This window comes from Oryctolagus cuniculus, chromosome X (genome assembly GCF_964237555.1).
Source record: "Oryctolagus cuniculus chromosome X, mOryCun1.1, whole genome shotgun sequence".
NCBI lineage: Eukaryota > Metazoa > Chordata > Mammalia > Lagomorpha > Leporidae > Oryctolagus > Oryctolagus cuniculus.
Genome location: NC_091453.1, coordinates 68,487,267 through 68,504,278, shown reverse-complemented (window position 1 = coordinate 68,504,278; position 17,012 = coordinate 68,487,267). Strand labels below are relative to the sequence as shown.

The 17,012-nt window shown below is 36.9% G+C and overlaps 1 protein-coding gene across 5 annotated transcripts in view; it reads left to right on the top strand.

Moving 5' to 3' along the window:
* LOC103351928 (transmembrane protein 182) overlaps positions 1-17,012 on the top strand; it is a 297,822-nt gene that overhangs the window by 127,617 nt on the left and 153,193 nt on the right. Inside the window, exons 9-10 of one of the 5 annotated variants that reach the window (XR_011385575.1) lie at positions 3,679-3,791; positions 7,133-7,172. The exons of 3 other annotated variants lie outside the window; for them this stretch is intronic. The gene's annotated coding sequence lies outside the window, so the exon portion shown is untranslated. Of the gene's footprint in view, positions 1-3,678; positions 8,235-17,012 lie in introns of those variants that run through there. One more of the 5 variants, XM_070067069.1, reaches the window with a different exon arrangement.

Sequence of the window (17,012 nt, the reverse complement as noted above, 5' to 3'; positions counted from 1 at the left end):
AAATGAGTCTGTGAGCTGCTCGCCTCTAGCCCGCTTTCACCTGACTCCCCATGTCTGTGTCATGACTCTGCATTTCTTGCCCCCACCATGCTTCTCCTTTCAGAACGAATCCACAGCAACAGGTTTCAATATTTCCCAAGTGTATTGTTGAAGCTTACTCCCATTTCACCTTACATGAATTATACCTTACATAAACCAGCAAGAACAAAAACCATTATTGAATAAAGAGTATACATATGATCTAAAATGTTGAATTAAGCATTTATGATTATTTATAATTGTTCTATTATTTTATTTCTTATCATGGCTAGCATTTCATGTGAAGGTTCCAGGGGAAACAATGTGGTCTGATATTCTGTCTAATGTTCAGTCACATCTCACTTTCTCATGTGGTGATAAAATGAATGACAGAAGATTGATTGATAAAAAGCATTGACTTTTCAGAGACTGGGGTGGTATCTGGTTAGGTGGCCTTGCAGTATAAAATAGTAAGGACCAAAAGAAGGAAACCAATATGATCTCATGTGAATTTCTGTACTACAGTTCAAGACTGAGTTTTACTTAAAGCAATTGAGATCCTATGAGTCTGCTTTGTGGACTGCTTCCCATGTTGGAACATTCCCTCCTTTTTAATTCTATCTATTGTTATTACCAGCCACTTGTTATAGTGGTCACTGACATCATACATAAAAGTTTTAATTGGTAAATTAACAACAGGAGTCACTGTGCACTAACTTCTCATGCAGGACCTCTGTTCTCAATGAGTTGTATTTATGAGAGTTAACTGTAAAACTTGTTCTCAAACAGTTTGTGTGTGTGTGTGTGTGCAAACTGTTGAAATCTTTGCTTAATATAGTCTTCTGTATATAAAGTTAATTTAAAATGAATCTTAATGGAGAATGGGACAGAGAATTGGAGAGGGAGGCGGAGTGGCAGTGTGGGTGGCAGGGTGGGTATGGTGGGAACAATCGCTATATTCCTAAAGTTGTACTTATGAAATTTTTATTCTTTAGATAAAAGGTTTCTTCGAGGAAAAAAACTAAGTTTTAAAGAAAGTCAAATTATTAATACATAGATGGCTCAGATTTTTCTGTCTATCAAAATCTAGTGTGATCTAGGGAGTTTCCTCAGCTTGATAAAGAACATTACGAGTCTAGAAATTGCATCATAACAAATGGTGAGAGAATAGAAGTTTTCTTACTAGGATTAGGAATAAGGTAAGGAATTTCCTTCTCATGACATTTTTTTAAAAAAAATATACTATATGTCCTAGCTAATGCAATGGAATAAGAACAAGAAATAAAAAAAATAGAGATTGGAAAAGAAGTGACAAAATTATCATTCTTCACAAATGACATTGTTATGGTAAAAAACAAAATAATTGATAAAAATATATCCTGGAACATTAAACAATTATAGCAAAGTTATAGGATCCAAGGTTAATACGTGGAACAGCACTGCGGCTCACTAGGCTAATCCTCCACCAGCGGCGCCGGCACCCCAGGTTCTAGTCCTGGTCGGGGTGCAGGATTCTGTCATGGTTGCTCCTCTTCCAGGCCAGCTCTCTGCTGTGGCCCGGGGAGGCAGTGGAGGATGGCCCAAGTGCTTGAGCCCTGCACCCGCATGGGAGACCAGGAGGAAGCACCTGGCTCCTGGCTTCGGATCAGTGCAGCGGCCATTTGCGGGGTGAACCAACGAAAGGAAGACCTTTCTCTCTGTCTCTCTCTCACTGTCTAAACTCTGCCTGTCAAAAAAAAAGGCTAATATGCAAGTAAATCATGTTCTTTTATACCAGTAATGGATTATTAGAATCCAAAATGTAAAAGGTAAAATCACTTATTTTATCACCCCAAAATGAAATATTTAAGTATAATTTTAACAAAATATGAAGATAAAAATGTTTTTTTTAAAACAAGGACATAAAAATGCTTACTTCCTGACCTATTTACGCTTTATATCTATATTGAAATAGATTGTACTTCTACAAATTATTAAAAAAATAAAGAAAATTTAAAAATATATTCTTCTGTTCTTATCTTTCTATAGCATCAGAATTGTATTCTTTTGGAAAAATCTCTGTATATATAAAGACTCTATGTAGTGAAGAAGATATGATATTGAGCATATATTTCCTTTCAAATAATATCTCCACTCTAGTATTGGTTCTGTCACTGCCCCTTTCCCATTATACACGAAATATCACCTTTAGTATTTCTCTTATATTTCCAGGAATTTTTTTCTCTTCCATCTTCTTATGCCTGAGTAGTAAAAATAGTTGTTAGAGGTGAGCTGCAAGATCACCCAGTTTCTGTTGGCACTACTATGTAGCAGGATATTTTCCCATGTGAAAACCCTTTAGTTGAGATTTTGATTTATCTAAAATGTGTTGTCTTGTAGTGGGTATTTGTTGCAACAGCCAGGTCTGGGCCAGGTTGAAACAAGGAGCCAGGAACTCCACCCTGATTTCCCGTGTGAGTAGCAGGACTCTAGAGTAGTAGGTCATCTGCTGCTACTTTTCCAGGAAACCTAATCAGAAGTGCAGTAGCCAGGATTTGAACCAGCACTCCAATGTGGCATGCTGACATTGTAAATAATGGCTTAACTCACAACACCACAATACAAGCCTATTAGCAAAATTTTGAGACATACAATACATAAAACTGAAAAAGATAAACATTTCCTCCTAGCATCTCTTTGCTAGAATTCCTCATATTACATCAGGTGGCTTTTTATCTGGGAACACAAGAAGCAAGTTATATTTACAACCTGGGCTCTGAGCGTAGGCTTGCTGGTTCTCTTCTTGATGGCTTGTTTTGTACTAAAGAAGAAAAAAACAAGTTCATTCAAGTTCATTTCTTTTCATTTATTTTGTTGCCAACATTCAGTGTTTAAAAAGGTAACTGCTTAAGCTTTTTCTTTCATAAGGTTATATCCTGAGGTGTTGAAATTCTTCTATGCTTAAGGATTATCAATGTGCCTGTGGTGTGAGTTTCAAATTCCTAATTGGGCCTTTGCCAAATATAAAACCCTGGTGCAATCTTATGTATATATAGCATAGCGTTCAATTTACTCTCTACAAATTGTTTTTTTTTTAGAAGTGCTTTGCTATTTCAGATGAGAGGCCATTTAAGTAGTGCATTTACACTCTATTAGTCACAATAACAATATCTAGTGGGGATATTGTAGTCGAAGTGTGTTGTCAATATTCTATCTTCTTTCTCCATTCTATCCACATTTTTCCAATTACCTTATCATGTAGCAGACCACTGCTGCATTCCTGCTTCTGAAAAAGAAATGAAGAAAAAAACACTCCATAAAGTGAGGAAGCCACTTGAAAACATACCAAGGTGTAGAAAATAACTGTTTTGTAAATAAGAACTACTTTAGAGTGGCTAATAAATCTCTCCGTGAGGAAAGTAGAAGCAAACGTATAAATTATCACAGAACCGAAGAAATTGTGAGAACTTATCCTGTAGTTTATAAGATGATGTTATAAGCAATTTTATCTCTTACACTTTCCTTACTTAGAATTAGGGTTTTTATATATATGCCAAGATTTCAAACTTTGATAATTTCTTTCAATGTATTTCAGTCATGGTAATTAACTAAGCTCCTTCCCTTGTTTTTTTGGTATTCAGTCTGGTCTTCTCAGTCTCCAAACTTTCATTTTTTTTTCAGTTCAAGACTACTGAATCATTAACAGTATTATTCTGATAATTTTCAATGGTACACATTCAAGCAAAAGATTCAATCATAATTATTTCACATTTGAAGTGATCCTCTGTTTCCAGGTAAGTATTACATTGCTTTATTACTCTCAAAGATCTGAAATCATAAGTATCATTTTAAGTTGAATTAATTCTTAATAATCCTAATAAATTAAAGGAACTCAATTGATTTTTCATTCAAGAGTTTCTCCGATGCTTCCTGCTAAACTAATAATCTTAGTTTAAATGGAAGTAATTCTTGTGTCCTCTAAGTTTTTATTACCTAAGTTTACTGAGTGTATACAGTATTTTCATTTTATCATTTCCCAACAACTAAATGCCTTGCCTTTAAAGATCAGATTAATTTTCAATCTGTTATTATCAATCCATTATTCCTGTGATATAACATTCTAAAGACTTTTGAGTCATTGGTGTATTCTCTAGAGAGCTTAATCATATATTCAAACAATTTGATATAGTGGCTCCTGACATATCCAGCATAGAATATCAGCAAGCTTGTATTGATGTGTTATATTGGTGTATTTAGATGATTCCAATGGTTAAATATGAGGAGAAACACAGTGGTCTAAAAAATCTTAGAAGCTATTCAGGCAGGGAGACTTTAGTATTATCTCATATTCCTTCAGATTCATATTAACGCAAGACACTGTAGACTAAACATTGTAGAAGACTCTTTAAGGATACCTGAGAAGCCTTCTCCCTGAGGTTTTGCTTGAGATCTTTAACATGGTTTTTGAGCCTCTTCTGGTTATTTGTGTAGGAAGCTTAATAAGAAAACAACTTGTCATGAATCTTCCTGTCCAAGATAGGAATCTTTCATATCTTTTGAGAAATTATAGTCCCAGGATACAATCAGTGAAAACTAAAACTCTGTATCATCTCTAGGATATCCATTTCAAATCTTCATTACACACCTTATTAGACACACCATCTACACTCACACCAGATCATTTCTCTTTTGAGCCCATCCTCTAGGTTTGTGTACTTTGCTTCTAATGGTTTGCTCTGAAACAAATCTCTTTAAGGGACCACCTTTGGCCTTCTGTAGCTGTTTTTCCAGCACAGAGAAGAGCCGGAAGTGAGTAACTAGGAATTTTCCTTCTTCTGGGGCAGCCTATTGCCAGTAACTGATTGGAGTGGTACTGTGAAGTACTAGTTCATATAAGAGCAACTTTATGGTTGGTTCAGCACTTCTTACAAAGTTGACTGACACTAAGTGTCAGGCTTGTATCAGCTCATAACTTTGCTTCACTGCTTTACTTGTCCTCTATCCCATTAACAGCTTATTATTAAGAGCATTTCCTTAATACATCACTTGCAGAGACATTCTTGCCTTTGGATCTTACTGTGGGGAAACTGATACTAAGCCACTACATTTTACAATCTAATGACTGTAATGACCGAGCTTCAGTGAGTAAGGGCAAGGCTTTCCTTTATAGTCTTAGACTAGGCAGAGTACATAGATGGTTGATCCTGTATGCAGGTGCTATGGTTTGGATATGGCATAGCCACCAAAATTCATGTTGAAATTTGCTTGCCCTTGTAGCAGTGTTGAGAGATGGAGTCTTTAAGAGACTGATATCTTTCCAATGAAATTGCATTGCTTCTTTTTGAATAGATTGCATCTTTAAAAAATACTTATTCTGCTTTATTTATGTGAAACATAGACACAAACACATTGAGAGCGAGAGCGAGAGCGAGAGCGAGAGCGAGAGAGAGAGAGAGAGAGAGAGACTCACTTGAGTTCTTCCATCTGTTGGTTCACTGCCCAAATGCCTGTGAGCCAGGCTGAAGCCAACAGCCAGGAACTCAATCCAGGTTTCCCAAGTGGGTGGAAAGGACTCAAGTACTTGAGTCATCACGTCCTTGCTCCCAGGATGCACACTGACAGGAGAGAATGGAAAGAGACACTGCTTGAAAAGTAGGGCAGGAGAGGAGAGGAAAGAAGAGAGAAGGGAGGAGAGAGAAGAGAGAAGAAAGAAGAGAGAAGGAAGAGCGAGAGTGAGAGAGAGTCAGTCTTCTATCATCTGGTTTACTTCCCAAGAGCCTGCAACAGCCAGGGCTGAGCCAGGCTGAGGTCAGGAGCCAGAAACCCCATCCAAGTACTCACACAGGTGGCAGAGCTCAAGAACTACAGTCATCTGCTGCCTCCCAGGATGCATTAGGAGGGAGTTAGATTGGAAGTGGAATAGCTAAAACTCTATCCAGCACTCTGATATGGGATGCAGGTGTTCCAATCAACGGCTTAACCTGCTGTGCCATAACACTCATTTGTTTTTTGCTTTTTTCCTGTTGAAAGAAGTATATTAAATTATCTATAGTCACTGTACTATGTAATGGAAACTCAGAACTTATTATTTTTGTCTAATTATAGTTGAGTGTCCATCGTTCAACCTTTTTCACCCCCACCCCACTTCCTTCCACAATCTCTGGTAATCACCATTATATTTTTAATTTCTATGAGATCACCTTTTTTTTTTTTAGACTTGACATGAATAAAATCTTTACTTATTCCACTTAATTTTTAAAAAGATTTATTTGAAAGGAAGAGAGATAAGGGGAGAAATAGAGAAGGAGATCTTCTATCTTCTGGTTCATTCCACTGCTTTCCGAGGCACATTAGGAAGGAGCTGGATCAGAAGAGAAGCAGCAAGTTCTAGAACCAGCACTCTAATAAAGAATGCCAGTTTTGCAGGCAGCTGCTTTAATCACTGTGCCTTAATGCTGGCCCCTTATTTCACCTAATTAATGACCTCAAGTTCCATCCATGTAGTTGCAAAATGCAAGATTTCATCCTGTTTTTATGGTTTGGTAGTATTCCATTGTGTATGTGTACCACATTTTATTTATCCATTATTAGTGGATGGACATATAGATTATTTTCATTTCTTGACTATTGTCAATACTGTTGTAAAAAAATAGAAGTGCAGATGCCTCTTGGACAGGTGGATTTCATTTCCTTTGGATTAAAAACCCAAGAGTTCGATTGCTCTATCATACGGTAGCTCTGTTTTCAGTTTTTGAGGAACATCCATATTGTTTGCCAAAATGATAGGACTAATTTGTATCCTCACCAACAGTGTTTAAGAGTTTCCTTTCCTCCACATAATCACCATGACTCATTTTCTTTTGTCTTTTATATAACAGTCAATCTTAATTGAGTGAGATGATACCTCATTGTCATTTTGATTTGCATTTCTCTGATGATTAATGATGTTAAGCGCTTTTCCATGAACCTACTAGCTGTTTAATGTCTTCCTTTGGAAAATGTCTGTTTAGATCTACTACCTACTTTTAAATCGAATTTTTTGTTTTTTGCTATTGAGTTGCTTGAGTTCCTTATGTATTCTGTATATTAACTCTTGTCAGATATCTCTTCATTCTGTTTACTGTTTTCTGTGCAGAAGCTCTTTAATTTGATGGAACCTTGTCTACACCCAATGGGTGAGTGAAGTGCTAGATCCAACTTGTGTTGAGTTTAGTCCCTCCCTTCACTGCACCAGAGGGAACAGGCTGATTCAGAGTGAGTGGAAATTTGGATATTCACAAATTACAGAAATTAGGCAATGGATGAAGTAAGAAATCTTGTGATAAAATAGAAAATAGTTCATGATGAATGATAATAAAGTGCAGCATGACAATATTTAAAAGATGCGGCCATAGCAGTGATTAGAAGAAATTTATAGCCGCAAGTGGCCTTGTTTTAAAAAGGAAGGAGTATACAGAATAAAATTAAAAATCCTAAACTTGTTGTTTGAGAGACTAGAAACAGAATATACTAAACCAAATTCAAACAGATGGGAGAAAATTATAATTTTGAGTGTAAAATAGTTGAGATAGTGTATAAAGAACAATTGGGAAAATTCATAAAGGTTTACTATCAGAAACTTTCAGTGAAATTGGCAACTTTCACCTAACCTGAACAAGGGAAAAATGAAAGAAAATTAAACTTACTAATATCAGAACTGAAATAGGAGACATCAGTACTGACCTTACAGAAACAAACTTTATCATAAGGGAATATTATGAACAATTGCATGCCAAAAATAACATTATCTAGATTAATTAAACAAATCCCTAAAAATACATAAACAGCTAAAATTGATTCAAGATGAATATAAGATATGAACAGACCAATATAAGAAACTGAATTAATAAACATTAAGGCTTCTCACAAAGAGACGCTCAGGTCCACATGGTTATTGATGAATTCTGAATGGTAAAGAAAAATTAATGTCAATTCTACATATTATTTTCTTGAAATAGAAGAGAATGTAACTGATATGAAAAATTAGACAAAAACATCAAAAATATTCTAAATAGTTAATCAAAACTTTTAGGAAATCCTAAAAAATATATGTATTACAGAAAATAGAATTCAACAAGATATCAAAAAGAATTATGCAACACAAACAAGTGAGTTTTGTTCCCACAATGCAAGCATGGTTTAACATTTCAAAAAGCAATGAATGTATAGTAATATAACAGTAGAATAAAGAATGAAAATCATGATAATCATGAGTGACACAGAAAAAAAATCTTTAGTGATTGCAATACTATTTCATGGAAAAAAAAAACACTCAACAAACTATGATGCAAAAGGAAATTCCTTAACCTGGTAAAAGCCATTTATGAAAAACTATCAGCTAAAATCACAATAAACTGTGAAAGGCAGAAAACTTTCCTTTATGAACAGAAATAAGATTAGGATTTGTATTTTCTTTTTTTTAAGATTTATTTACTTGAAAGTCAGAGTTACACAGAGAGAAAAGGAGAGGCAGAGAGTTTTCCATTTGCCGGTTCACTTTCCAATTGGCTGCAATGGCTGGAACTGCACTGATCCAAAGCCAGGAGCCAGGATCTTCTTCTGATCTCCCACATGAGTGCAGGGGCCCAAGGACTTGGGCCATCTTCTCCTGCTTTCCCAGGCCATAGCAGAGAGCTGGATCAGAAGTGGAGTAGCTGGGATTCGAACCAGCTCCCATATGGGATGCCAGCACTGCAGGTGGCAGCTTTACCTGCTAAGACACAGTGCAGGCCCTCGGGATTTGTATTTTCACTTTCTGCTCAACATTTGAAATATGGAAAACAAACAAAAGGTATCAGATAAAAAAGTAAAAGTATCTCTATTTGTACATAACATGATATTTTATACAGAAAGACCTAAGGGATGCACACACAAATATAAACACATAAGTAGGATAATCATGTTTAGGAAGTTTCAGCATACAACATTAATATTCAGAAATTACAATAACAATGAATAATCCAATACTGAAATTTATTTTATTTTATTTTATTTTATTTGTTTCATAGGTAGAGTTATAGACAGTGAGAGAGAGAGACAGAGAGAAAGGTCTTCCTTCCGCTGGTTCAACCCCAAATGGTTGCTATGGTTGGAACTGTGTTAATCTGAGGCCAGGAGCTAGGTGCTTCCTCCTGGTCTCCCATGCGGGTGCAGGAGCCCAAGCACTTGGGCCATCCTCCACTTCCTTCCCGGGCCACAGCAGAGAGCTGGACTGGAACAGGAGCAGCCGAGACTAGAACTGGCGCCCATATGGGATGCTGGTGCCGCAGGCAGAAGATTAACCAAGTAGCTAGGACTAGTCACGGCACCGGCCCCAATAACACTGAAATTAAGATCATATTATGCACCCTTTTAAAAGGAAATAAAGACCACCATATGGAGAAACCCTGAAACCATGCTAAATGAAAGAAGTCAAGACATTTGGGATACCATTAAATCAACAAATATTTGAATTTTGGGAGTTTCTGAGGGAAATAGAGGAGTGGGAACTTACAGAACCTATTCCATAATTTCATAGGTGAATATTTCACCAATATGTATAAAGCTATTGACATTCGGATATGGGAGGATCACAGGATTGCAAAAACACACAGCCATAAAAATTTTCCCACAACACATAACAGTAAACCTTTCCAAAGAACAATGCAGACAGAATTCTAAATTTTACAGGTGAAAAGATGTAGGTCACTTTTAAGGGAACCCCAGTTAGATTTACAGCATAAACAACAGAAACCTTACAGACTAGGAGAGAATATGATAATACACTCAAAGTCCTGAAAAAAACTAAGGCCAACAAATGATGCTATACACAGGGAAGTTATCTTTCATATTTGAGTAAGAAATAAGATATTTCCAACACAAACAGAAACTGAGGGAATTTAGCATCACTAGACCAGCCTTACAAAATATGCTTAAGGGAGTTCTATGTACAGAATCAAAAGAAACATATTCATGATGAAATCAAGTTTAAAAATAAGTTAAAACAAAGTATTTTCAAAATAAGCAGAATAAATTTTAACAGTGAGAAGATAAAGTCATTATATATCAATAAAAACAATGGAATTGGACTAATTCCCTCAATTAAGAGATAAAGTTTTGGGGCAGTCATTATGGCACAGTGGGTTAAGACACTGGTTAGGATTGCGGTATCCCATATGGGAATGCCAGTTCAAGTCCCGGCTACTCTGCATTTTTTCCGACCCAGATTGCTGCTAATATCTACACTGGAATGCAGTGGTTGGTCTATATACTTGGGTTCCTGTCAGCCATACAGGATGTCTGGATGGAATTCCTGGCTCCTGGTTTCATCCTGGGCTAGTCCTGGCTACTGCAGATATTTGGGGAATGAAGTAGCAGACAGAAAGTCTCTGTCTCTGTTTCTTCCTCTCTCTTTGCCACTCTAACTTTCAAATAAATACTTAAAAAGAGAAACAGACAGACTGAATGAATTAAACATCACAACTCAGTGATATATTACTTATAAGAAATGCATGTCCCTAATAAAAACACACCCAAACTGAAAGTGAAAGGATAGATAAAGGAATTCAATGTAAATGGAACCCAAATGCAAGGAGTATCTGCACTTATATCAGACAAAATAAATTTTTAGATGAAAACTGTAAAAATAAAAATGAAAGTAAATACATAATGATGAAGAGATCAATTCAAAAAGAAGATATGACAGTTGTAAATATAAACACACCTAATACCTGTTTATCCAATTTTATATAAAAATTATCAGATCTAAGAGCCAGCGCCGTGGCTCACTAGGCTAATCCTCCCCGCCTTGCGGCGCCGGCACACCGGGTTCTAGTCCCGGTCGGGGCGCCGGATTCTGTCCCGGTTGCCCCTCTTCCAGGCCAGCTCTCTGCTGTGGCCCAGGAAGGCAGTGGAGGATGGCCCAAGTGCTTGGGCTCTGCTCCCCATGGGAGACCAGGAGAAGCACATGGCTCCTGCCATCGGATCAGCGCGGTGCACCGGCCGCAGCACGCCGGCTGTGGCGGCCATTGGAGAGTGAACCAACGGCAAAGGAAGACCTTTCTCTCTGTCTCTCTCTCTCACTGTCCACTCTGCCTGTCAAAAAAAAATTTAAAAAAATTATCAGATCTAAATAAAAAAGACATGCTCCCACACAATAATAGTGGGGGCTTCTATAGCCTACAGATTATACTGAAAAAATACAACGAAGAACCATCAGAATTAAAATACACTACAGAACAAATGAATGCGACTGTCATTTACAGAGCATTCCATCCAGCAGATACAGCATACATATTTCTTTTCATTGTCATGTGGAACACTCTTTAGGATAGATCACACGTTAGGCCATAAAGCAATCTTAATAAACCCCCCCCTCAAAAAATCATGCATTTTTTTCCTGACCACAATGATATAGAACTAGAAATCAACAACAAAATAAACTATAGAATTTATAAAAATGCATAGAGACTGAAAAGATGCCCATGAATGAACAACAGACAACCTAAAAGTCAAAAGAAAAATTTTAAAAATCCCAAGAAATTAGTGAAAATGAAAACACACATACCAAAAACAATGGGATGCAATAGTACTTTTTTGATTTAGGATTTATTTATTTGAAAGGCAGAATTACAAAGAGATCTTCCAACCCCTGGTTCACTCCCCAAATGGCCACAATGGCTGTGGCTGACAGGCTGAAGCCAGGACCCAAGAGCTTCTTCTGAGTCTTCCACTTGGGTACAGGAGTTCAACGACTTGGGCCATCTTCCACTGCCTTCCTAGGTACAGTAGCAGGGAGTTGGATCAGAAGTGGAGCAGCCGGGGCTGGAACTGGTACCCAAATAACATGCTGATTTTGCAGGCTGAGTCTAAACCCATTATTCCGCATGCTGAAACTGTTTCAAAATATTGAAAAGGGTGGAACGTTGCCAAACTATATGAAGCCAGCCAGTTCAATACCAAAATCAAACAAAGGCACAACAAAAAAAAGGAAAACTGTAGTAGACCAATATCCTTGATGAATATTGATGCAGAAATTTTCAATGAAATAATAGATAACAGAAGCCAATACTATCTCAAAAGATCATGCTCCACAGTCAAGTGGAATTTATCTCAGAGATGCATGGATGGTTCAACATTCAGAAAACAATAAATGCAATAAATCACATCAATGGAATAAAGAACAAAAACCAAATGATATTCTCAATAGATGCAAGGAAAGCATTTGATAAAATTCAACGTTTCACATGATAAATGTCTGGACACATTATTTATAAAAGGAACATGCTTCAAACTAATAAAGGCTATAATGTGAGAAACCCACAGTCAACATCATAATGAATGAGGAAAAAGTGAAAGAAATTCCTCTCAGATCTAAACACAAAAAGTGTGCACATTTACCACTGGTATTCAGTGTTGTCTTGGAAGTATTAGAAAAAGAAATCACAGGAGAGAAATTAAAGTTGGAAAGGAGGAAGTGAAAACTCCATGTTGGAGATAACACAATTTTGTGCATGGAAAAACCTAAACACCCCACAAAAAACTGATAAACAATTTCTGTGAAGTCACAGAATACAAAATGAACATATAAAAATAGTAGCATTATATAAATCAATTACGATCTTGCTGAAATGGAAATCTAGAAAGCAATCCCATTAGCAATAGCTAAAAAATGTATTTTAAGAATATTGGCTGGCGCCGCGGCTCACTAGGCTAATCCTCCGCCTTGCGGCACCAGCACACCGGGTTCTAGTCCCGGTCGGGGCGCCGGATTCTGTCCCGGTTGCCCCTCTTCCAGGCCAGCTCTCTGCTGTGGCCCAGGAGTGCAGTGGAGGATGGCCCAGGTGCTTGGGCCCTGCACCCCATGGGAGACCAGGAGAAGCACCTGGCTCCTGCCATCGGATCAGTACGGTGTGCTGGCCACAGCGCGCTGGCCGCGGCGGCCATTGGAGGGTGAACCAACGGCAAAGGAAGACCTTTCTCTCTCTCTCACTGTCCACTCTGCCTGTCAAAAAAAAAAAAAAAAGATAAAAAAAGAATATATTTAGCCAAAGAAGTGAAAGATCGCTACATTGAAAATTATAAAAGATTGATGAAAGAAATTAACAAGAACATAAAAATTCAAAGATATTGTTCATGCATTGGAAAATTAATACTGTTAAAATGTCAATATTTTCAAACGAAATCTACAGACACAATGCGATCACTATCAAAATATCAATAATGTTTTTTAAAGAATTACAAAATATTTTTGAAATTCATATGAAGCATCAAAACACTCATAATAGCCAGTAATCCTGAGTAAGAATAAACACTCATAATAGCCAGTAATCCTGAGTAAGAATAAAGCTGGAGCCATCACAGTAGTTGATATCTTATTGATCTTTAACTGACTGGAAAATGATGCCATTTAAGTTGGTCAGAAGAAGCCAGCAATGAATCTAAATAGAAGGGACAAATGCTTTCTATGAACAAAAAGGAATTACACATTGACTTGACAAATCACTGTCATGATAATGAAATGGGTCTATAATAAAAATTTCAGCAAGTTATCTGATATGCCATTTTAGTCTTTTTAAAAATATACTAATTAGGAACATAATAGTTTGACATCTTAATGACCTTTAGATCTTCATATTTAGAGCAGTTATAAGTACAGTGAATTGTTTTTAAAAATGTTTACTTGAGGCTGGTGCTGTAAGTAGTGGGTAAAGCTGCCAACTGCTATGTGGCATCCAATATGGACACAGGTTTGAGTCCCAGCTGCTCCTCTGCTGATCCAGCTCTTTGCTTTGGGCTGGAAAATCAGTAGAAGATGGCTGAAGTCCTTGTGCCCCTGCACCTGCATAGGAGACCCTGAAGAAGCTCCTGGCTCCTGGGTTCAGATCAGCCCAGGTTAGGCTGTTACGGCCATCTGGGGAGTGAACCAACGGATGGAAGACTTCTCTTTCTCTCTGCCTCTGCCTCTCTGTAACTCTGCCTTTCAAATAAATAAACAAATTTTTTTAAAAAATTATATTTTTCTTTTTGATATATATATGAAAATATAAATATATCTATATCTATACCTATATCTAAACCTCGACCGTTAGCATAAATTAAATGTCTTAAGAGATATGAAGCCCTTTTTAAATTATCATTTTACTTTCAAAGTGACTTTTATAAATATTCCTTGAAGCTTTGCTTTCATTAAATATAAACTATGTAACATTATGTATAGTTCAATAATTTGAATGCTTATTTAATATAATGAACCAGAAGGAATGTAATTTTCTGTAGATGAATGAACCAAATGGTAACTATTAAACAATTGCATTTGTATGTTGTAATATATTTCAGAAAGAGTGTTCACTCTGGAGGGATAAGGTAACTCTTTTACCACCTTAGAGCCATTCATTATGGTGCTATTGGTTTTTACCAGAATTATTTCTTCAATGGAAAATGTTTGTTACTAAACTTCCTTTCATAGAATCTCTATTTTTTTTCCTAAACCTGAGCTTAAGAGTCCTCATTATGTTCATGATAAGTTACGGTTATCATGCTTAAAGATAATCCTTCTCCAAATCTCAGCACTTTAAAACAGAATCCAAATTTTAAACTTGCTTCCTAGTATGTGCACATCCATCTGATTATTTACCTTTTTTAGTGGAATATGGATGCACTGATGTCAGTTTTAAAAAAGAACATATTTTAGACAATCGTACATAACATAAAGTTTTCAAAATAATCTAATAACATTTTATATGCTAACAGCTATATTTGCTACCAGTTAAAGTCCAGAAGCATATACAAGATTGGTGATTCCAACTGTTTACTTTTAAGTCTCAGAAAAATATGTATTAATTTTAATTGTCTCCAAAATGACAAAATAATGTTACTTTTACAACTTAAAATTTTTCATATTTATTCCAAGATGGTTTGAAGGTCCAAGAATGAAAATAAAAAAGGGAGAATAATGTATGACAGTTATAAAGCGTCATGTTCTATTAAAGAGCTTAGCTAAATGTTTTTAAATGTATCCTGATGAATGTGTCAAGAACGCATCTGTCAAGTCTTTCTTTAGAATAATCAGTAGTTTCAACCTTTTCCAGGATTTTAGATAATTTAAAATGGATTGAAGAGATAATTTATTTAAAAAATTCAAAGCATCAACCATAAGAAAATTTTACAATAAACGTCTTGAAAGCAGCATCATCCATACTGATAAAAAAAAAACATATTACAAAGCTACAATAATTAACTCGGCATGATACAGGTTTAAAAACTGACACATAGATCAATGGAATAGAATAGAGAGCCCAGAAACTAATCCACATACAGACAGCCCAAGTTGATTTTTGATAAAGATTCCAAGAACAAACATTATAGAAAGAATTGTGTTTTTTTAAAAAGAGTCATTTATTTGAAAGGCAAAGCATGAGAGAGGAAGGAAGAGAGGGAGAGGAAGAGGTGGGGGGGAAGGGGAAGAGGGACAGGAAGGGGGAGAGGGGAAGGGGAAGGAGAGGGAGAAGGAGGAAAAGGCAGAAGAAGAGGGAGAGGGAGAAACACTCTTTCATTCATGGGTTCACTCCCCAAATGACCACAACAGAAAGAGATGGGCCTGTCATGCAAACTGGAATGCCATTCTGGTCTCCCACATGGGTGACAGAGGTCCAAGCACTTAGGCCATCATCTGCTGTCTTCTCAGGTACATTAACAGGAAACTGGATTGGAAGTAGAATAGCTGGGACTTGAAAGAGCAGTCCAGTATGGGATGCTAGAATCACAAGCAGCAACAACTTACTATGCCACAACTCAGGCCTCCAGGATTGCCTTTTTTAATAATTGGTGCTGGTGAAATTGGATATACAAATGTAGAACAATGAAATTACGAGTGGATAGAAGATCTCTCTCTCTCTCTCTTTCTTTTTTTTAATAAATCAGATTTTTTTATTTGACAGGTAGAGTTGTATACAGAGAGACAGGGAGAAAGTCTTCCCTCCGTTGGTCCACTCCCCAAATGGCCGCTATGGCCAGTACCAGGATCCTCCTCCTGGTCTCCCATGCGGGTGCAGGGGCCCAAGCACCTGGGCCATCCTCCACTGCCCTCCCGAGCCACAGCAGAGAGCTGGACTGGAAGAGGAGCAACTGGGACCAGAACCCGGTGCCCATGTGGGATGCCGCCGCCGCAACCGGAGGATCAACCAAGTGAGCCACAGCACCGGCCCCCTCTATTTCTCTATTTCAAATAAATAAAATAGATATTTTTTTAAAAAAATCCCATTTGTCTAGTTTCACATGTGTTATCTGAGCTTTCGGGGTCTTACCAAAACAGCATGAGGATTCCTTAAACAACTAGAAATAGAACTGCCATGCGATCCAGCAATCCCACTACTGATTATATATCCAAAAGGCATGAATTCAATGTATCAGGGATATAGCTGTTCCATCATGTTTATTCCAGTACTTTTCACAATAGCCAAAATATAGAATCAACCAAGATGGCTGTCATCACATGCATAGATATAGCAAATATCCATGCATAATTAAATACTATTCAGCTATAAAAATATGAAATTTTGCCATTTACAAAATAAGTCAAAAACAGAAAGACGAATACCATATTTTTCCCTCATATATGAAACCAGATAAACTCAATCTGAATATAATATAGTGTAATTAATAGAGATTGGGAAGAACAGAGGAGCATAGAAGTAGTTTGGATGGAGGATATTTCTCTCTGCATCTCCTCTCTCTGTGTAATTCTGACTTTCAAATAAATAAATAAATCTTTAAAAATAAAAAATATATTTATTTGAAAGTCAAAGTTACATAGAGAGATCTCAGAAAGAGTTGGTTCACTCCCCAAATGATTGCAACAGCAAGCATTGAGCCAGGCTGAAGCCAGGAGTTAGGCACTTCTTCCAGGTTTACCACATTGTTACAGGGGCCCAAGCATTTGGGCCACCCTCCACTGCTTTCCTGAACACATTAGTAGGGAACTGGATCAGAAGTGGAGC